A 22,447-nucleotide genomic window follows, 5' to 3' on the forward strand; every position below is an offset into this window, starting at 1 on the left:
GATCAGGCAAGTTATACAGAGACCAGGCGTGTCTGTAGAGACCAAGCCCAGAACAAGCCAGCTTTACACTAACCAGACTTGTTTACAGATACCAGACCTATCATCAGAGGCCTGTTATAGAGTGACCAGGCCAGGAATGCAAAGAATAGGCCTATTATCAGAGACCTTGCCTGTTATACATGGATCAGACAAGTATTACAGAGACCAGAACAAAATACAATATGCTGCAAATGCTGGAATCTGAAACAAAAACAGAGATAGCTGGCCTGTTATACAGAGAGCTCGCTCTGTTTTTCAAAAAGAGACCAGACCTGTTTAGGCATAAGCAAAATGAATTGTACAATAGCAATTTCTATAAGGTAAACATTCATGTGAACAAAACTGCCAGGTCTTGTACCACTTGATGGCTGATGATCTGTCGGTCAGAACAGCACTGGGTTCAAGGTAGGAGATGACAGAAGCAGTTGTGTGTCTTGAGCTTGTGGAGATGAACCTCGTGACTGTGAATTATGTTGATCAGTGGGAATTTTTAGATAGTGAAGAGTAAAGGCCCCAGGATTCATTTCTGAAGAGCACCGCTTGTGCATTTCTGGGAACAGAAGAAGAGGCCATTTCAGATGCCCAAAACGTAATGCTGGAATAGGTAAGAGCGAAACTAGGATGGAACATTGAGTAAAGATAGGATTGGAGGGTCTCATGCAGGGAAACAAGCTTGATAAATCCATGAAGTTATATGAAGAATACATTGAAACAGAGTCACAAGCTGCTCCTACTCTGTAATTAATATCACTCACTGATATCTATACAGACACACCGCACAGTTAGTTCTTATATCAAAAGTGAAATTATGTTAAACAAATTTGATACAATATATAATTTCCCTGATGACTGTCAAGCTTGTGCCTGACACACACCAACAGCAAAGAAACATTTTTCTTTCTGCTATTGAATGACAGTTTTGCTTCAACATACTCTGTCACCACAGTTTACAGCAATTGTTATGCATCGGTTTGTGATGCCTTTGAGATACGAAAGGGGCAATATTAAACAACCGATTGTCTATTAACGCACTCGCTTGAGGGATGCCATGCTTGCATCCCAGGAGCATATGGAATATGTATTGCTTGTGTCAGAGAAGCCAGCATTTGGAGGCAAACACCAGTCATTGGGAACAATGATCCTCCCACTCAGCTCAGGTTACCACGCAAATGAAAGTCACCTATGTCCCAGCCATGACCCACAAACAATTCTGAGCACCATTAGATGGATTGTTGGACAGAACACCGGATGTACCTCAATGTTTATTTCGAATATCACCCTGGAATCTCCAAACTTCACCTGAACAGACAAACGGGCCTGGGTTAAGCATCAGAAACAATTTTTATCCCCACCAACTGATATTTATTCCACCATCTTCTCCATCACCTTCCCCGCCTATCTTTTGCAACTCCCCACCTCTCCCTATCCCTCCATTTAGCTCCTCTCTCCACGTATGTAGAACCGACATTCAGGCTCCATATTCCGTCTAACTTGTCGTCACGTAGGCCCTAACCATGTTCCTCTTCAGGCTCCGTCATTGGGAAACAATGCAATATATTATCCTATGTTATGATGTACAAGAGGAATTAGATCACAGAAGGAATAGACGGACTTTGTTACAGAGTTGCGTAGGGTAGTTGCTGAAAGTGCTTCCACCAATAGTGGAACAGTCGGTATGAGGGATACAGAGCCACTACACAAGTGTAGTTTATCATTCTTGTTGTTGTTTTATATATCAACACACATTTATCTCTCTGCCCACTCTGGCACACAATGGATGGTAGATAAAACAGCTTTCCCAGCTTCGGGGCATTATAAACTATCAATACGTTATATCGCTGCCTGAACTAAATTCAGCAAATATCGCATAGTTTCAGCTTTTATACCATCTGAAGTCAAACCGATTCATTTTTTTAAAAAAAATTACATTTCTATCTAACTTGCGATTATACTTTTTCCACATCTCCTTGCAATCAGTTTTCGAAATATCCATTCCAAGCTAGTACTCAGTTGTAAAATTAATCCAACAAAAGTTTGTTTGATGTTAAATGTACCTTTCACAAAGAATTCCAATCCAGGAACTCAGAAAATCTAGATGTAATATGTGATATGCGAAAATCCTTCATACAGAAGCAGATCCAGTTTTGGTCAGTTTTCATGTATATAGCTAATTAACATAGTAGTAAAGGACATTTTAAAACGGGTTAAACAAAGTTAAGAATGTAAGAAGATAAGAAATAGGAGCAGGAGTAGGCCACTCGGCACCTCGAACCTGCCCCGCCATTTGATTCGATAAAGTCTGATCCATTGACTTAATTCAATTTTTGCCTCTTATGCCTATAATCCCTTGATCCCTTTAGTTTTTTTAAAAATCTATCTATCCCAGTCTTGAATATGTTCAGAGGCTGAGCATCCACCGCCTTCTTTGCAGGAATTCACTACCCTCTGATTGAAAACAATATTTTCTGAACTCAGATCTCAAGGGCTGACCTTCAGTCCTGTGACTATCAATTTTAGATACTGCAACCTGGGGAAACAGTCTCACAATAGCTACCCTGTCAAGATCCTTGATAATCTTATAGGCTACGATAAGATCAACTCTAATTTTTCTATGTTCTAGAAAATATAGACCTTTTCTACTCATCCGCTCCTCGTAGATCAACTCCCTCGTCCCAGTAACCAAGCTAATGAACATAATTTGCTCCCCTTCTAAGGCGAGTATATCCTTTCTAAGATAAGGAGACCAAAACCGCACACAATATTATAATAATGATAATAATTCTTGCATTTGTTGCAGCGCTTTTCACGTCTTCCAGACGGCTAAACCTGCTTCACAGAATTTACTGAAAAGTGACTTGACTATACACTTGTGGGCGAAATACGGCAGTGAATTTGTGCACAGCAGTGTACCACAAACAGTCATGGATTGAAGTGAACAGTTTATTGTTGTTTTACTTTCTTGAGGGATTATTTTTATAATTCATATAATTGCAACAATATTCCACGTGAAGTCTCAGTTTGAAATTGGAACCTTATTATTTACTCCCTAATCCCAGTAACCAAGCTCATGAACCTACGTTGCACCCGCTCTAAGGCGAATACATCCCTTCTTAGATAATGAGACCACAGCTACACACAATATTCCACATGAAGTCTCAATTGGCAGTTGGAATCATTATTTTCTTGCTTCCTGCCAATTATCTGTCTATATATATGATGCAGTCTGAACATCAACACATTTCCCATATATGTCTGAGTTACTTGAACCACGACATATTTCATATCAGCCTTTGTGTGCCACGACGTTTTTGTGTCTATTATTTTGATTATTTAATCAATGTAACCCATAAAATTAACGTGTACTTTCTCCAAATAGTTATCGCAATCCATGTGGTATTACAAGATTCAATTTCTCATGAAATGCGTTTTATTATTGTATTTGCAACACCATTGTGGATTGGAATATTTTGAGGAAATAAAGAGAATAAAGAGAATATTTAGAGTGGCAAATGTTGCTTGTATTCTAACTGCTTTCACCTAATTAGCTTACATTTCACAGAATTCACGAGAAGAAAACTTAACTCTGTTCACACGATCGAAAAATTAGATAACAGGCCTCGGGCTCACCAAATGTGGTCGATAAGAATTGTTTTGAGATAGTGGTAAGCACAACTTTCCTATCCCTTTCTAACAAAAGTACAAATACTTTATTTTGTTAATGCTCTTCAATCAGCAAATTCAGCGGTGTGCCTCATAATTTCTAATTTAAGTATCTGCATTAATTCATCTGGACGAAATGAAAATGATTTCATATTTCGGATCAGTTAAACTAATTTGCACAAAGAGTTTCTCCCTTGTTGTTTTACAAATAATCTTTCACATTGAAATAAAGAAATATCTGCTCCCTCTGTGGCAATCCAAGGTATTGCAGATCAGGAGACTGGCTTCCTTGTCTGATCATAAAATTCTCATAAATAGACAAGACAACAGGGCTGGGGAACTCTCAAGTTAACTCTTTATTACTCAAAATAAACGAAATTTCTGGACAGGTTAACCACAATAGTAGAAACATGTTTCTTTATTAAATTAAATTTCCAAATAGATACAGTCTTCTGTGAAGCATTTTGTGATGTCCGAAGATGTGATAATGCCCTATATCAAATCCAAGGAATAGTATTATAATAGCTGGAATACAGAGACCATGCTTGTTATTCAGAGAACATTGAACTTCACTTGAAGTATGAGTTCAACTGCTTGCCTATACCGACAACTGTAGGCCAAAGATATTTTGGCGAATAGTGCAAATCCATTTAAATTTGTCAGGCTACCGGATATAACGATATGGTGATTAGCATCACTGCTGAGTAGTTTTTGTTAGAGTAGTTCGTGTTGAATGTTAATGCATCCCACGGTGAAGAGTGAAAATTACAAAAAAAAGTTCCGTTTTAATTGTAACAAATACCAAAGGCCATGTGAGAACAATATTAAACCAAATTAACTAAATATTCTAACCATTTGCATCAATGCGTTAGTGCGTCACTGATCGCGAGAAGAGGCCTAATATAAGTGATCAAGTATCAAATATGCACTTTTTCAGATGCTCTGGTGTGCATACAGGTTGGGTGGAACTGAGCATTTAGTATTGTATTAAGACAGTGGATTGGTAACAACAATTATCCTGTACCTTTCTGACAAAAGTACAACGTTTTATTTTGTTAATGCTTTTAAATCAACAGCCAGTGGAGGCGAGCGAGGGTGGGAGTGATGTGGGCACGAAGCTTTGGGCGGGACAGTACAAGAGTTCTGAATGACCTGCAGTGTGGAGGGAGGGCCAGGAAGGCCGACGAGGAGACAGTTCCCATAGTCCAGCCTTGAGGTGATAAAGGCGTGGACCAGAGTTTCAGCCGCGTGAGGGGTGAGGTAGGGCCGTAGTCTGACAATATTCCGGGGATGATGGAAGGCGGTGCCTGTTGTGGCGCGGATATGAGGAAGAAAGGACAGCTCAGGGTCGAACAGAACGCCGAGGTTCCTGACTGGCTTTGAGAGGTGCAGAGTGCAGCCTTGGATGCTGATTCTGTCAGCGCCTGAGATGCGGAGGCTCTCACGCGAGCCAATAAGGAAGGCCTCAGTTTTGCGCACTATAGATTTGCTGTGGTTTACTTGTGTCTCTAATCTCTATCAACAATGCTGTAGAGTACAGATGTGTAACAGTCCTTTACTATGAGGACAGCCCAGGTCCACGCAGGTGCAGAATGGCCTCTCTTCCCTCTGCCCTGAACCCCATGTTCCTGACTATCAGCCACGAGTGCCCCTGAAGTTACAGGGACTGAAGCTGCTCACAGTGACTGACGTCACACTGGAGTTGACAGTGTAAAGCGCTGCCGTTCCCTGTCCATCTCAGTCCAGTCATCATATCACTATTACAGTCCAGTCATGTCACCGTTACAGTCCAGTCATGACACCATAACAGTCCAGTCATGTCACCATTAGAGTTCATTCATGTCACCCCTACAGTTCAGTTATGTCACCATTGCAGCCCAGTCATGTCAGCATTACATTCCTGGCCTGTCACCATTACAGTCCAGTAACGTTACCATTACAGTCCAGTCAAATCACCATTAAAATCCAGTCGTGTCACCATTACAGTCCTGTCACGGACACAGATCTGCTCTGTGTAAGGTAGCGCCATCTGCTGCCTATTCCTGGTATTACTTTGTGTGGCCGATCGTGAATTTGTATGTGTGTGAGTGGCTCTGTGTTCTTGTGTGTGTGTATGTGTGTGTGTACGTTTGTACGTTTCTGTGTGTGTGTGTGTTTGTGTTTATGTTTGTTTGTGTGTGTGTATCAGCTTTGTGTATATCTGTGTGTCAATATGTGTCCGTTGTGTGTGTGTTTGTGTCAAGGAATATATATCAGAACTTCCTGTTTGGATAAATCCACAAAAAATAACCGAGAATATCGAACATGGGCTAAATCATCGGCAAAGCCAATACTGCACATTGGGCCCTGCAGAGATAAGACATGAGAAAAGACTAATGTGGTCCCACTAAAAGTGTGAACCTGCTCTATGTTCCTTATGGTTTCCATCTCTTTGAAGGCATTGCAACATGTCTTTCCTTTCCGGGAATGTCTAGGCTTTCCATTTGCGATTTAGAGTATCACCGGCATCAGCCTTAAATGATGAAAAGTTGATTATGGAAAAATAGGCTGTGATGTGGTTGGGTGATGAGGATGGGGAAAATCTTATTCAGGCTCATTCTTGTTACTCAGTTAAGCACAGACGATACACTCGCGACACTTCTTGTTTAGAAATATACTGCCTTTGTTATTAGCAATCGGGTTACTCTCATAAGAGTGCTTTGTGTACTTTGTGCCTTGTGTGAGTGGAATCAGTGTGAATCCTCGTTAGTATAGTGGTTAGTATCCCCGCCTGTCACGCGGGAGACCGGGGTTCAATTGTCACATTCACAGTCCTGGACATACGGAATCTTTTCACAAAATTTCACACTTCTATTGCAGGTATTTTTGGATGTTTGCACTTTGGGCGATTGGTATTGCTAGTCTCTGAACAGCAATTGTGCAAATGGCTTAGAATCTGCATTGGTTACTGTGCACATATTTTGAAGTTATGTTTTCTAACGTTGAATAGAAACAACGGAAGTTACAAAGTTATCGTGTCACAGAGAAACAAAGGCACAGGATAAGCCTATACATTCTTCAGGAACTCTGCATTCTAGAAACGACTTCTGGTTCTCATTCTCTAGGCTTCCCATTCCCCTTCCAACCCCGGGTGACTTCCAACCCCAGCTCCAGTCAATGCAACAAACATAATCCTTCAGATCCAGGCCCGTTACATCTAACTGAACAATTGCGTCATCATATTATTTCAAGGCCAATATATGCTCTCAAAAATTCTTAGTATTTTTAAAAGCAGTTATTCCTAACTGCTCAAAAGTGGAGGAGCCACTGTTAACCAACAACAAAAAGTTGTGGCCAATCACAACCAAATTATTAGTTTTTATAGCCAATGAATTACTAAGCGAAATTCCAGCCTTGTTCAAAGCTTATTCACTGTTCACTATTCACATTCTTTCCCTCCTATACCCACATCTAATCAATCGTGAATATTACCCACAGATATTCAGAGGTGAGGCCTGTTATAAAGAGACGAGGCCAGCTATGAAGCGAACAGTCTTGTTGTACAAAACGAGGCCTGTTATGGACAGACCAAGAATGTTATAGAGATCAAGAATGTTATACGGAGACCAGGCCTGTTATACAGATACCAGGCCTGTTATACAGAGACAAGGCCTGTAATACAGAGACCAGGCCTGTTATACAGAGACCAGGCCTGCTATACAGAGACCAGGCCTGTTATACAGAGACCAGGCCTGTTATACAGAGACCAGGCCTGTTATACAGAGACCAGGCCTGTTATACAGAGACCAGGTCTGTTATACAGATACCAGGCCTGTTATACAGAGACCAGGCCTGTGATACAGAGACCAGGCCTGTTATACAGAGACCAGGCCTGCTATACAGAGACCAGGCCTGTTATACAGAGACCAGGCCTGTTATACAGAGACCAGGCCTGTTATACAGAGACCAGGCCTGTGATACAGAGACCAGATCTGTTATACAGAGAACAGGCCTGTTATAGAGAGACTACGCCTGTTATACAAAGTCCAGGCATGTTATACAGAGAGCAGTCTGTTATAGAGAGACCAGGCCTGTGATACAGAGACCAGATCTGTTATACAGAGAACAGGCCTGTGATACAGAGACCATGCCTCTTTTACAGAGACCAGCTCTGTTATACGGAGACCAGGTCTGTTATACGGAGACCAGGCCTGTTATGCCTGTTATATACAGACAGTTATCCAATTATTAGTTTTGGGGGGAGACCGTGTGGAGGGGGGAGGTGGAAATGAGCAGGTACAAGTGTTTAATTTACTTTTCTACTATTTCAAAAATATGACATTAATCATGGGATTAATATCGTATTTTTTATTTAAAACTATACCAATTTCTTCTTTCCAAGTTAAATGAGCAGCCTGGTGACACAATGCATTCAGCTATCGCTGAGCTTCCTTGTATGTCTCTGCCCACCTCCTGTCCTCAGCTAACTCTGATCTTCTGTTTGAGCCCGACCTTTAAATGTCACTAACGCTTTGACCTTCAGTCACAACACATTAGTCTCTGGAAACTCCAACTCAATTACCTCTGTTACTCCAACTCAATCACTCTCTATGTGTCTTCAATCAAACTAATCGCCCTCATCTCCTAACGGCATCTGTAATATGCCCTTCCTTGGGTTTTAGGTCTAAGCCTTCCACAATGTATTGTCTTGTGTGAATTGCGTGTTATTGCTGTTGAATGAAAACAAATTATCCACATGTGACTGTGATTGCCGCACTCTAAAGTGTTTTTTATGTTGAGCGCAATAGGTGGCGTCATCATGTTACTCATATAACTTTAATAGATTATATTCTGCAATGACTCGAGAAGTTCAGATCAGACCGAAACCGATTCTTCACGTGTTTATGTGACATCATGTGCTTCAAAACCGCTGCAACCACGGAATTCAGTTCATCAGCTGAAACAACGTTTTACGTTTCTTTGTTGCCTGAAATCTATGTTGGTTTCCAGCTTTACAAAATGGCCATTCTTTTCATAGTGTCGGTATGTTATCTGCTCCAACCACTTCAGTTCAAAGATTGTGTGTTCGTTAATATTCGAGAATAATTTTTTTATCATAAAAATTAAATAAATGTTCCCGCCAGGTTTCGAACCTGGAACCTTTCGCGTGTGAGGCGAACGTGATAACCACTACACTAAGGAAACTTCTTTAAACTTATTATTGTTGAGAAATGAATAAAACTGAAATATTGTTCCAGCTATCTTTCAGATCTTTCACAAAATTGCTGAAATTCAGCGATGCGATATATCACCTGAAATTAAATTGAATCTTCCGAATGTACATAGGGATATGGTTTATAATCGCTAAATAGGAAATAAGAAGAACTCAAGGTCTTGCAGCCGGGAAGGAAGCGACTGGTGCTTTGCAAGATTTTCAAACCAATGGCACCTGATCCTATCAAAAAGTTTAATTTCTGACAATTTATTTGCAAAGTGGTGCAGGAGGGCAATCAATTAAAAGAAAATCCCCAAAGAGCTTCGTTGAATATCAATCTAATAATGCTTGAATTTTTAAATAAAATCGCTAAATGTTGTGCTGTTTTACTCTACATATTTCAATAGATTGTCTGAGTATGAACCCGGGCTTCCGATATAGCAGCAAACAAAATTTTAACAAAGGTGGTGAGCTATGTTGTTTCATGTGTTTTGCAGACAAGGGCAAACATAGGAAAGAGTGTCCGAACGGTCTGAGGCGCTGGATTTAATTTCCTGTCTGTTTGGGGACGTGGGTTTGAAACTCACTGCTATCAAATGCTCCTGATCTTGTTCATCCTTTATATCGACCGCGTCGGATGTGTTTTCTGAACAAAATCAGTTGTGTGCAGAAGGTACCAAGATGATTCCATCTCCCAATGATTAACCAGCGGCCAACCTTTTCTGTGCAAGTGGCAATGCCCTGAGACTTTGGTATTATCAATGGCTGTTCGATCAGTTTGATTCCATCATAAATTAGCTTCACTTCCACAGCTCCAGCAATTCCTTTCATTGTCAAGTGGTAAATAACTTCCGACAACCAAGAAAAAGTCAAAGCAGTTCCCGCTCAGCAATGAACCAAATGAGAAACGTTTTGGAATATTTCGAAAACCACACACCAGCACCGATCAACAAATTCAATTTCGCTATATGTCTTTATAAATCATTCCAGCTCAGGATGAATAACATAATGTGCTATCACGTAACTCTTATATTTCTGACGGCATTTCAAACTATTCTCCGAAAAACGTTCTTCCAAAATTGGTTGCTGAGTTGATCCAAATCAAGTTTTAAAAGCATTTGTATTTTATTTGGATGTCAGTTGTGGGAGAACAAGGAGTTGATGGGCAAACAATCCCACATCACACAGTGGTCAGTGCCTCCATCTATTTGTATTAATATTTCACTTTTTGAATAACTAATTTACAGGTATTGTCATTTCTTCTCAATCCAGGGTTTGCCCGTGACAACAATTATGTCATTTTGGCTGTACTTTTCTTGCAAAACGGTGGTGTATAGAAGTCTCTGTGGCGCAATGGGTTAGCGCGTTCGGCTGTTAACCGAAAGGTTGGTGGTTCGAGCCCACCCAGGGACGGTCCTCTTCTGGAAGAAACATATTATTCATCAACTTTTCTTCGCACATTAAATAATATCATAAACACCATCAGTTACGCTCCACTCAAACAATCCACAACCTGAGCCTTCGATACGCTGAGAGGCCGGAGCTCACCAACTAGTTAGGTAACATATTCAGGCAAGAATCGATTCAAAGCAAATATCACAAATCCAATCCACTCTTATTGATACTTGACGTGCAAATATGGTGTGACCAGTCATTGCTGATCACACTATCCAAGAGATGATAATTGGTCTTAAACGTCGGATGAACATTTTCTCAATAAATGTCAGTTGTCTCAATTATGCTCCTCGTTTAAATATAAAACATTCTGTGTTACAGGAATCAGTGAATACACTTCCAGAGCAGCAGCGAATGACACGTTAATTCTAAAAAAGCATCATTGCAAATCGTTGTTTATACTTGTGAGCAATTGCACTGCATGTGGAGGGAGGTGTACAGCCGTGATCGTCTAGTGCTTAGTACTCTGCGTTGTGACCGCCGCAAACTCGGTTCGAATTCGAGTCACGGCAATCGGCATCGATTTTACTTTTAACATACTTTTGAAATGTTCTAAAGTAATTGAGTGTACAATTAATCTGAAATTTAAATTAACCCGTTTGCATTTAATCAACAGTAATGATGATAATAATAGTGCTTTGGTGGAGCGTTTTATCTTATCTTCGAGACGTCTTCAAGTGCTTTACAGAACATACGTTATCTATAAAAAAAGTCAAACCCAATTAGTCAGTTCTATTCGCCGGAAATAATAAGAGATAACTTCAACTGCGGTCATAACAATTTCATTCACTTATAAAACAATTGAGGTTTGAGTTCAACATCTCAGCCATTCGGCCATCACAATTCTTCACTCACCCTCTTCAACCGTACAATATAATAATATTTATGAATCAAATTTTTTGAAAGATAAATATTGTAACAGATGACCTACAATGCAATAGTCTCGTTATCAGGCTGGCGTCAGAAACGCTTCATCATGATTATTGCAAGTTGGAGACTTCTAAGCATCCTGACATGAGAATTCCTGAGTTTGGAAGGGAATGAGCATAGTTTACCGGGGAACACAGACTCTTTATCTAATTCCAGGGACGATTTGGACCAGGTTGTGCATCTAGAAAAGGATTGCGGACTGCAGAGTGTGACGTCCAAACTGCTTGATGATCACTGGCTAAAACCTCAACCCTTACAAATAAATACACCATGTAGTGGGCGTTTAAGTGAAGCAAGTTTATTTAAAATGTTGTGGCCAAAAATTGCCTCGATAACATTAGTCATTCAAGTCACGGCTATTTGTTGTGGGCAAATTGGTTCAGAGGTTCTGCAGAAATACATTTTCACAACATATGTCACTTAATAAAAAAATCTTATCAAAGTCTTGGAGTTGTCTCGACAATGTGATAACGTGCTATCCCACTTTACGAAATGCAAGGAATCAAATCAAATGACAATTTTAATCAAGGAAATATTAATAAAGGAAGAGGGAGCTGACACGATTTTCTCCAAATTAGTTTTCTATTAGTTTGTCAGTAGTCGTGGCCGAGTGGTTAAGGCGATGGACTAGAAATCCATTGGGAAACTTCCCGCGCAGGTTCGAATCCTGCCGACTACGTATATTGCTCCCTGTTACTATAATTGTGCCACTGTTTGCAGGAATTTTTCCACATTTATAATAACTGTGAATTGTGATAACCTGTGGAAGAGGTGTGGTGGAGACTCGCCTAAAGCAAAGTTGACCTCACTGAAAGTCTTCCTTCATAAAATTATGAGCAGTATATCAAATGGGACTCGTTGACGGGAAAACTTTTCCACAAATTATAACAATTCATGCTCTGAATCATTTTGATTGTTTATTTCCGATGCAACTCAAAAATTTAATTAGGAGACGATTCTGAAAGAGGTTGAGAAGAGATGAGCTCTATTGACTGTTCAAAACATGACCGAAATATAAACGTGTAATTGTTTTCAAAATACTTTCACCCATTTTATTTTAAAGTGAGAAAACACAGCTGCGATATGACGTTGCTTTTCTTTAGTAAAACCATGAATTGAATGGATGAGACAGTACACTCCATTGTTTTTCGTATTAACGTGAATCAATCCATTGACTTCGACTTGATTTTGAACACCAGCCTCTGTTACGCTACGAGGTCGACAGATTATTTCACAAAACAGGCTGGGTTGTGAAGCAGGAAATATAAAAACAGCCTGTAATTGGTTAAAAAAAAGAGGAATCTTCCAATTAATAAAATTAAATGTTGACATTGGAAATGCAGTGATTAAACACTGTCCTCACATTTGCTGCTTACACCCACTTGCATTTATATTGCGAGCATCACTGGGTAAACACTGACTGGCATTGGAGGAAAAAATCAAGACTCTCTCCTGCCATCAATTTTCTGTGAATATAGCTTCTTACACTTCCCTGATTTGGCAGAAATGTACGTGGCTGGAGGGACATAATTGCAAATTATTGTATGGGATACAGAAAAAGATGCGAAGATGTTGCAATCGCAAATTGAAAATACTTGTGTTTCATTGTAGATTTCCGTTTTTCTTGACCGTAGCAGAAAACGAGATGACCAAATAATAAAAACAGAGAATGGAAGTAGTATTTCAGTTCGTACTAACGTTTCTCTGCATAACGTAGACCACGTGGCTTAATGGATAAGGCGACTGACTTCGGTGAACTTGCAGGCAATCAGAAGATTGCAGGTTCGAGTCGTGCTGTGATCTTTTGGCAAAAATCCGGAGGCACGTATTTCTTATGATGTTTTTATACTGTAAACTAGTAATTCGTGTTCTCTTTGACATATGTGTTGCTGCCTGTAAAATCAGCTCTGGGGAATTGCTTACAACAGCCGTGTTGCTGTTCTGTGTTGCTAATAACGCCATTTTCTTCATTAGTTGCCAATTGTGCTCACAAATTTCGTTTATTAAACGTAGTTTTTTTTTCTCTTTTGAAATATTGGAAGAAAATGTTTTCTCGAGTCACATGTTTGCCAAGTAAAAATATAACCGCAGTCACAAAAAGTTTTCTTTGCAAATTGTCCCAACTGATGGGATTGTGGAGTCCTGTGACTCAGTGGTGAGAGCACTCGCTTTGCAAGTGAGAGACCTGAGTTCAATTCCAGGCAGAGGGCCAAACCTTGGGCAAGTTTCCTTACTCCACACAGAGCCCTAATAATCCCTCCAAAACCAAAAATAATAATTAAATTGATCCTTTTCATTCTACGACTGTTTGTGGGACATTGCTGTGCGCAATTGGCTGCCGCGTTCGCCCACAAATATACAGTCAATTCATTTACAGTGTGTTCTGTGAAGCGCTTTGGGACGTCCACCCGACGTGAAAAGCGCTATATCAAATGCTAGGATTATTATTATTACAATTCGTTGGATCCGTACCAGACACCTCTTGTTGAGCATTTAAAGCATCTGCCAATAGCTACATTCCCTCCGCCACCTGAACACTGCTCAGTGATAATATTGTAGAAGCATAACATTCCTGTCAATAAATGTCAAATTGAAATCCTTTGACCATTTTCTTCCTTCACTAGAGACATCCTCTCACAGCTTGTTGCAACTCTTCACTGATCAGAAGCTCACTGCTGGCGGTTGCTTCTCAGACTTAAAACAGCCAAATGCCCTTGTGCATAAAGCAATAGGGAAGTTCCGCTTATAGATAATAATAGCAACAATTTTGCATTCGTACAGCTCACCTGAATGCGTCAAACCGGTTCACAGAGCGAGAGAGTCTGTAAAACCCACAATAATCCAAACCGGAGTCTAAATAACAAATGGTAGTTAAATTAACAATCGGCCAATTTTAGTACAAAGACTGATAGATTCATCAATAGGACACTGATGACAATTGTCGTGTCTCCGATATCAGTTTCAATTTGTTCCAGGCACTAACATATTAAACGAAAGATTTTTCATGAATTAACAGCCATGATGGGATGCATTATTTCCTAGACACAATAAACCTGTAGTTTTATTTGTTACGACTAGAATGATAATGTGTATCACGCTGTGACAATCATGGCAGCAATAAACAACATTTCTGGTGTTCGGGAAATCAGGAAGGCACAGCTGGGAGTTGAACGCAGGATCTCCTGTTTACGGGACAGGGCTTTAGCCCCTCATCCACGGCGCCGTTGCCACATCCTTACATATCATTCAACATCCAGATGACTGTCATCTTTGTCCAGCAGTTTGGTTCCTGCCGCCACCTCAATATACAAGACTTGACCACTCGCTCCTTATCCTCCGATTCCCCCATTCATTAACACGCCTTGTGAGTTTTGGATGCAGACCTGATCCTTGATGACACCCCACTGCCTCTCTGCCACGCTTTCTCTTTTTCTCTCGCTCTCACAATCACACAGGCATACTCTGTCAAAATCACTGTCTCTCCTTCTCTTCTGATAGTTATATCATTCCCTCTCCCCTCATTCTGCGAAATTAATCTCGCCCCCTCTCTCTCACCACTTACATTCTCATATGCTCTCTATCTCTCTCTCTCTCTATCTCTCCCCCCATACACTCTCTCTCGCTCTGTCTCTCACTCTCAAGCTCATTCTCTCTCTCTCCCCTTTTTCACTCCACTAGCCGCAGGTCACTGCATACAATAAAGGAGCCGGGGGTTACCATGTGGCAGGAGCCGGGGGTTACTATGTGGCAGGAGCGAAGACCTAAACACGTGATATAATAATAATAATATTAATAATAATAATAATAATCCTTGCATATGACATACCGCTTTTCACGTCTTCTCGACGTCTCAAAACGCTTCGTAGAATATACTCTAAAGTGAATTGGCTGTATATTTGTGGGCTAAACTCGGCAGCCAATTGTGCACAGCAAAGTCCCACAAACAGTCGTGGATTGAAAATGACCAATGTATTATTGCTTTGCTTTGGAGGAATTATTATTAGGCATGTGTAGTAGGGAAATTTGCCCAAAGTTTTGCACTGCCTGGAATTGAACTCAGGTGTCCCGCTTGCAAGGTGAGTGCTGTCACCACTGAGTTACAGGAGCTACATGAATATATAGACTGCGTACTCCAAGGTCTACGAAGGTCATCAGTGCTTTGATTCAGAATTCCTTCTCCGTCTGCCATTTTGTGCAGTGTTATTAATTAAAATATAGGGTTTTTTCAAGTGCTTTTTTTAGCCGGAGCTACGATGGCCGAGTGGTTATGGCGTTGGAATTGAAATGCAATGGGGAACTCCCATCGCAGGTTCGAATCCTGCTTGCAGTTTTTAGATACAATTTCGTGAAATGCAGATATCACAATCAATCCTTCATAATCATTCTGGCCTTGCCAACACGGAATACTATACAAAGGATATATGAATATATAAAAGAACAGAAATTACATTCTTGTAGTTTGTTTTACTTTTGGAGGACGTAAGAAATCACTCGACAGTGGAGTATTCGCAGTATATTCTGTGTAGCTCTTTGCGATTTCTCAATAACATTATGATCCTTTATATCATGCAAGTTTTACTATAAGTTTCTTACGTCAATTTTCTATATTAATATTAGATTGTTTCCACTGAGATCATAACTATCTCGTGCGCCAATAGAAAGATCGTATCTTGACATATCGGCCACTCGACCATCTTTATTCTTCTCATACCAAACGTTTGTGGGATACGACAAACTAATATTTATTTATCAACTATTTGAACAAAAATAAATGTCCAAACAAAGAAAATCATGCTCCGAATCAACTACCAACTATGTTCCTACTTACAACAAGGTAACAGCGGCGTGTGGAGCAAAAAAATTGTATCTATTGTGTGGCCATATATGGGAACCAAATCGATTCTGTTTCGGACGTTCTCGCACATCATGAATTTCAAGGTCTGTTCCCGTGTCTTTTTCAGTAGCAACAATACCCTACACCAACCCGTCTGAGTCCCTTCTTTTTCGGGACTGCTCTTGATTCCATTCTTTTTATTTATTTATTCATTCTTTATTGCTACTTGTGAAAGGCATTGGAAATTTGGGTTGTCATTCACTCGGCTGAGTTTAAGACTTGTTACAATTACACTTTAAGCTTACCGGAAATAATGTCAGCAGCAACGCTAACTCCCAAGCTATATTCGTGTTATAAATACTGTATATACATATTGCTGATTACTCGGTGTTCATTCAAGGGGAAATGTTTGCACAAGCTCCTCCCATGAGAACCGGGATTAAGCAGTTGCTGTTGAGATTTTACTTGTAACACGAGAACATCTTGATGGCTGTCACGTCATCAGCTGTCCTGCAGAATTCCTCTCACCACGCTGAAGTCTGATGTCCGACAGAATACGATTTAGGAATCTCTGAGGATTGGAGAGACAGCTGCTGGAAGGCCTTACCTGAAGACCGAGTTCATTACCATACATTCGCAGGTCCATCATGATTGGTCTACCGAGAGGATAGAGTGGTCAGTTACGGTTTGATTAAACCGACCTCCAAATCGTGGAACCATAGATCAATGTGAATGACCATGTGAGCAAGTTTTGGACAGCTAGGAAGCTGATGGCAACCATATCGAGCTGAGACACGTTGCGCACCGAGAATCTCGCAGGCGGATCCTTGCACCTATCATCAACCGAGTCAGCGTTCAAACCCGTGCTTGTCGGTTACCTAACGACCAACTAATCAGTATTCTATTGGGGAGGTGGGGCGGGGGCGGTGCGCTGCGGGGGGGGGGGGGGGGGGCGGATGGTGTCCACTTGGAGCTGAAGTGGCTCCAATGAGACATGCCTGGAAATGCAATGTCTGTATCGAGCAAGGCCTCTGTGACGGTCTTTAGTACATTTCCAGTTAATAAGCCAAATGCCTTATGGTTAGTGTGGCCTTAGTTGCACAAACAATGGGAAAGCTGCCGCAGTTCATTATCAATGGCAAAATATGTGGTGTTAGATGGTTAGATTCCAGCATTACCCCAACACACACGCTGGGATCACCTGCGCTTAATACTTTCCAGAATTGGATTGGCAGGGTTCGTCCCTCCAGGGGGAGAATGTGCATTCCATTCCATCAATCTACCTATGGCATTTCCAAGTGCAGAAGGGAGACATGGAAGTCTCATCTTGGTTTTATACTTTTAAGGAAGTGGATGGATTCCACATGTGACAGACAGCCGGCCGGACCAAAATAAAAAAATGGATGTTGAATTTCCTGGCATGTTTAAAATTCGTAATATAGCTACTTTCTGCTGGATGTTGATTTTTTATTCACAAGCTGTTTTTTCAAGACACACTGAGTTGTGTTATTCACCTTCCCAGTTGCATAGATAATTAAAAAAAACTTTGTTTTGTTGTTATATTCCAAGTATATTCGTATTCAATTTGCAGATTGCTAGATTTCCTGATATTAACTAGTTCCTTATTTTCTTATTAATGTCCTCCAGCGTTGTGGTTAGGACACTCATGTGGATAGCGATGTGACCGCGGTTCATTTCGGTGCAGTTTTAGAAGAACCAATGTGCATGTCCCTTCAGTGTGCATTAGTGCAAAATCTGCCCTTTACCAGCTTGAACCGCAGTGCGAGGGATTGCAGGCAATGCCACACAAGCTTTCCGCTGGGAGAAGTATATGCATTGGAGTATTATGTCTAACAGGAACCGAGTAAGGAAGCATCAGTGATTGCAGTTACTGAACAAACCTTCTATTTCCTGCCGATGAGCCATTCTGGAAGGTCTACCAAGCACTGAGCCGTGGGGTTCTGTGGACACGACTGTCTCTGGAAAATGTCATCCACTATTATAACACAGGATTGACTCGATTTCATAATTCCGTTGCCGAGCAACAACCGTGGATACAGCTCAGCTCCCAGTTGACTGGTTCACACCCTTATCCAAGGAGAGCAGTTGTAAATTTACTGGAAATAATCTTAGTGCACTTCTGGATGATCAGCCTGTTGGGACTTCTCGCTTTTACCGTATAAATAAAACATTATCCAATGTCTCCGATTCAGTCCAGGCTGTGCGTTTCAACATGAAGAGATATCACAGCTTTTCAGAAAAGATGTATCAAACAGATACGATATTTCAAATAATGTACATATATTATCCTTTACTCGCCGTTATTGGTGTTCCAGGTATGTCTATATAAATAAAAATTAAAATCGTGTTTCCTACGAGTCTAAAAATGTCGTGAAACTATTTTGATGTATGAGTTGTGGTCATATATGGCGCGGATGATTTTCTACCTGGTTTCCTTTATTTATTTTATTCTATTAGCATTTCAGAGGACCACCGATGTTTTGAATTCGTAAACAGATGTCCAATAATATATAATATTTATATTATATACTGTGCATATCCTTGCATTTGATACAGCGCTTTTTATGTATCCAAGACGACTCAAAATGCTTCACGGAATATCCTGTGAAATGTACTAACTATATTTTGTGATATCATAAATAACTTACCGAAAATCGGCTTTTAAGTAAAAAATGAATTCAACAATTTGGAAAATTAGAATATCAAAAACGCTCTTGAATATAAACATGTAGACACATACGCAATATTTCCTCCGTAGTTGCTTTCATACTATAACATAAATTTACTCCGTGGACGGAGACCATTCGGGCCATTGAGTTTGCATCGCCTCTCAGGAACGTGTTCTGCCTTAAACAACTCATTCCGCTTGAAGCCGCTTTTCCTACGAAATATATATTATTCTAATATTATCCAGGATCAAGTCATGCACGGTGTATGTTTTATTTATGTGAAATTAAGTGCTTCCATCATTTTGTTGAAGATTCATGATTGCATTATACAGAAAAATCCGATTAGATAGGGCTCTGCCATTGATAGGTATTACAGACAATGCGCCACAATATGTTTTATAGTGGAATACTATAAATTTCATTATTTAAAATTCAATCGTGCTTCATTACTTGTGGCAACTCAAATGAGAGTACGTGAAATTCTAATTATCTGATACACGTTCAAAGATTAAAACTGACATAATGTAGTTTCTCTGCATCTACTCCGTTACTGCATGCATCAATTTCACATGCAGTTCTCATTACTAATATAAAAATTAATTGATTTGACTTACACAACAAGAGAAATGTTTAGTGGATTTACTGAAAGTTGTAGTCAGACTGTATTTTGTAGGCGATGGCATCAGTCAAATTGCAACTTTCCAGTTTCCTTAAACGTTCACTGAAAAGGCACGAGTTTTTTTTCGAGTTTAAGTTTTATCTGAAGGACCGATTTTCGAACACACAACATTTCCTCAGCAACAAATTGCAAAGCGAACCCAGAGCAAGAGTTCAAAAGGCCACGTACTGCCGGTGGTGGAAATCTGAAATAATACCAGAAGCCGCTGAGGACGCTCAGCAGGTCAGGCCACACCTATGGAAAGGGGAAAGTGAGTCAGTGTTTCAGGCCAACGACCTTTCTCTCGTGAGTTCAAAGCCTGACTACAGTTTTAACTGAAGCTAAAGACAAACAGGAATAATGTTTATCATATTATATTTTGATTCTTTTGATTCCTGTAGTGCTAACGGGCATTTTGTTTCTAGGTGAGAGATATAAGGTTGATAATATTTAATAGCTTATGTATCTGAAGCAACAGTGGTGCATGTAAAAAAAAGACCAGATTATCTCAGAATTCAAACTTGTTGGATGATTTACAATGACTTGATGATACATTTGTTTTAGCTCCGTGTTTTTCTTGCGAACTGGGCGACAATCAACTTGTATCTTTCTTACAGTTAACGTAGCTGCGATTGCGATCCTATCGCGGGGAAAGTGTCGTCTCTCCAGATGCATCACTCGTTACCTGGTGTCCATGTCAGCAGCCGATCTACTGGTTATTGTCAATGACGTGATATTCACTCGAATGAATTATCTTTATTACCCAATTTGCTTCCTGGATCTCACTCCAGTATGTTCGCTGGGAACCAGTCTGCTCTGTGCAGCAACTGACTGCTCTGTGTGGCTAACAGTGGCCTTCACCTTTGATCGCTTTATAGCTATTTGTTACCCTAAGTTCAAAACAAAATATTGTAATGAGAAAACAGCGGCTGTGGTGATAGGAATAGTCTGTACTCTGAGCTATTTCAGAAACATACCCTGGTATTTTATTTATCAACCTTGGTATATAATTGACAATTTACCGTGGTTTTGCAAGACAAAAGAAAGTTATTATAGTTCATGGGCCTGGGGAGTTTATTCCTGGACTTGCACTTTATTAACCCCTTTTGCTTCCTTTGTTCTCATTTTTCTACTAAATATCCTGACCATCAGACACATTTTAGCGGCAAACAGAGTCCGCAGGTGTGTTCTCGGCCAAAACAGCAATGAAAATGCTAATGACCCAGAGATTGTCAATAGAAAAAAATCCATCGTTATTCTCTTCGCTATATCTGGGAGTTTCATCCTTTTGTGGATGACGTACATTGTATTTTACATATATAGACAAATTGCAAACTATTTCTCTTACTCTGGGTACAATGATCCAGTCTATGTTCTGTATGAAAGCGGTTGCATGCTGCAGCTTCTCGGAAGCTGCACAAACACGTTCATTTATGCTGTGACGCAGGCTAAATTCAGGGAGGAATTGAAAAAAGCAGCAAAATTTCCCTTACACTTGGTACGCAAAGTGGCCCAATAATGTAAATGCTGCGGGGAAACGTACCTGATCAGAAAAAAGGTCTTGTGTGAATCAGCATTGCATTTGGTTTGTGTCTCAGGGCTGTGCAGCCCATATCCACAACTCTGCTGCCGTGTCAGGCTCAGCAAAAAACACCCCATCCTAACTGGGCTGCATTGGCTCCCTATGTCTCAGTCGATTGAGTTCAATATACTTATTCTCTAATTAAACCCCTTCCACTGTTTTGTACCACCAGATCTCTGAAAACACGTTCATCCAAACTTGAAGGCATATTCCCTTCGACTCTTCTGTCGGGCGTTGCAAACAGCATCCGTCGTTTCTCGGCTGCATTGGTTCATGAAGCCCAAGTGTATTGAGTTCATGATCCTAGTTCTCTCGTTAACGTTCCTCAACTGTGTTGTCCCTCACTATCTCTGTAATCTCATTCATCCTGACCACCAGGTATGTTCACTTCGCTCAGCCGAAATTCGTTGACTCCTAAACACACCGCTCTTTCTCCCCACCCCATCATATTCGTTTGAGCTTCCAGGAAATTCGCGCAAACTCTCTGTAGTTCCATTCCCAGGTAATAAAAATTAAGATTGCTCAGAAGTGTTGAACATTCTATTCTGTTCTAATGTTTTTCACTACATTCATTGTATTCTATACTAATGTTTTCAAATACAGCAGCTGAATCTGTCATCCGCCATGAGAGACAGAGACAGAATTTCTGGAATTGCAGAGAACTGTCTTGCAGAAATATTTCTATTGCAGTCTTATTAAGAGTTTGAGAGCTGTTAACATACATGTCTGCATTTTTGGTTACCCTATCAAACAGATGAACTCATGAAGAAAGTACTCATGACGAAAGTACTCAGGAACAAAGAACTCATGACGAAAAATAGGCCGCAGTCAATCAATTTGACAACATAAAATCGATCCCCTTTATCTGATAGATTGTTGAGAATTCTTAGATTTTCTCTCAATTTTGGATCTCTGCAACAGTTCTCTTACCTTAGTGTGCTGTCTATTTATTCAACTGATCTATGCTTCACCGTTTATTCAATTAAAATACATCCATAATAATAATAATTTTTGCATTTGATAGAGCGCTATATCATTTCATTGTGACGTCTCAAAACGCTGTACAGTATTGTATACTGAAATGACTATATATGTTGTCGACCAAAGGTAGACAAAACTTGGTGAAAATGTGGAGTCATCTGATATATGAATCGGAGACTTTCATTCAATTGCTATCCCCAAAGAAACAATCACAAACCGAGACCCATGAGCCACGTGTGAAGACACCTACAATCTCAACAGATGAAATTCTCAATATCCTTATGGAACCGCGAAGGCAAAAGATCAATAAGTGCTATTTCATCACTGACTCGGGTGTCAGCTAAGCGGCAATTAATTAGAGTCATAATGTGCGGCAGAAATTACTCTACAAATAAGAAAGTCGTACGGTTATAGCCAATGTGTT

General features: G+C 40.2%; 3 non-coding genes across 3 annotated transcripts; all 3 read left to right on the top strand.

Annotated features, from left to right (window-relative positions):
• Positions 1 to 10,232: 10,232 nt before the first annotated feature.
• trnan-guu lies at positions 10,233 to 10,306 on the top strand. Its single transcript has one exon. It is a non-coding gene; the product is annotated as a tRNA-Asn (tRNA).
• A 1,568-nt stretch (positions 10,307 to 11,874) lies between these two features.
• trnas-aga lies at positions 11,875 to 11,957 on the top strand. Its single transcript has one exon. It is a non-coding gene; the product is annotated as a tRNA-Ser (tRNA).
• A 3,568-nt stretch (positions 11,958 to 15,525) lies between these two features.
• Positions 15,526 to 15,608, top strand: trnas-uga. Its single transcript has one exon. It is a non-coding gene; the product is annotated as a tRNA-Ser (tRNA).
• Positions 15,609 to 22,447: the final 6,839 nt, after the last annotated feature.

Source organism: Callorhinchus milii, unplaced genomic scaffold (genome assembly GCF_018977255.1).
Source record: "Callorhinchus milii isolate IMCB2004 unplaced genomic scaffold, IMCB_Cmil_1.0 Scaffold40, whole genome shotgun sequence".
NCBI classification, from domain to species: Eukaryota; Metazoa; Chordata; class Chondrichthyes; order Chimaeriformes; family Callorhinchidae; genus Callorhinchus; species Callorhinchus milii.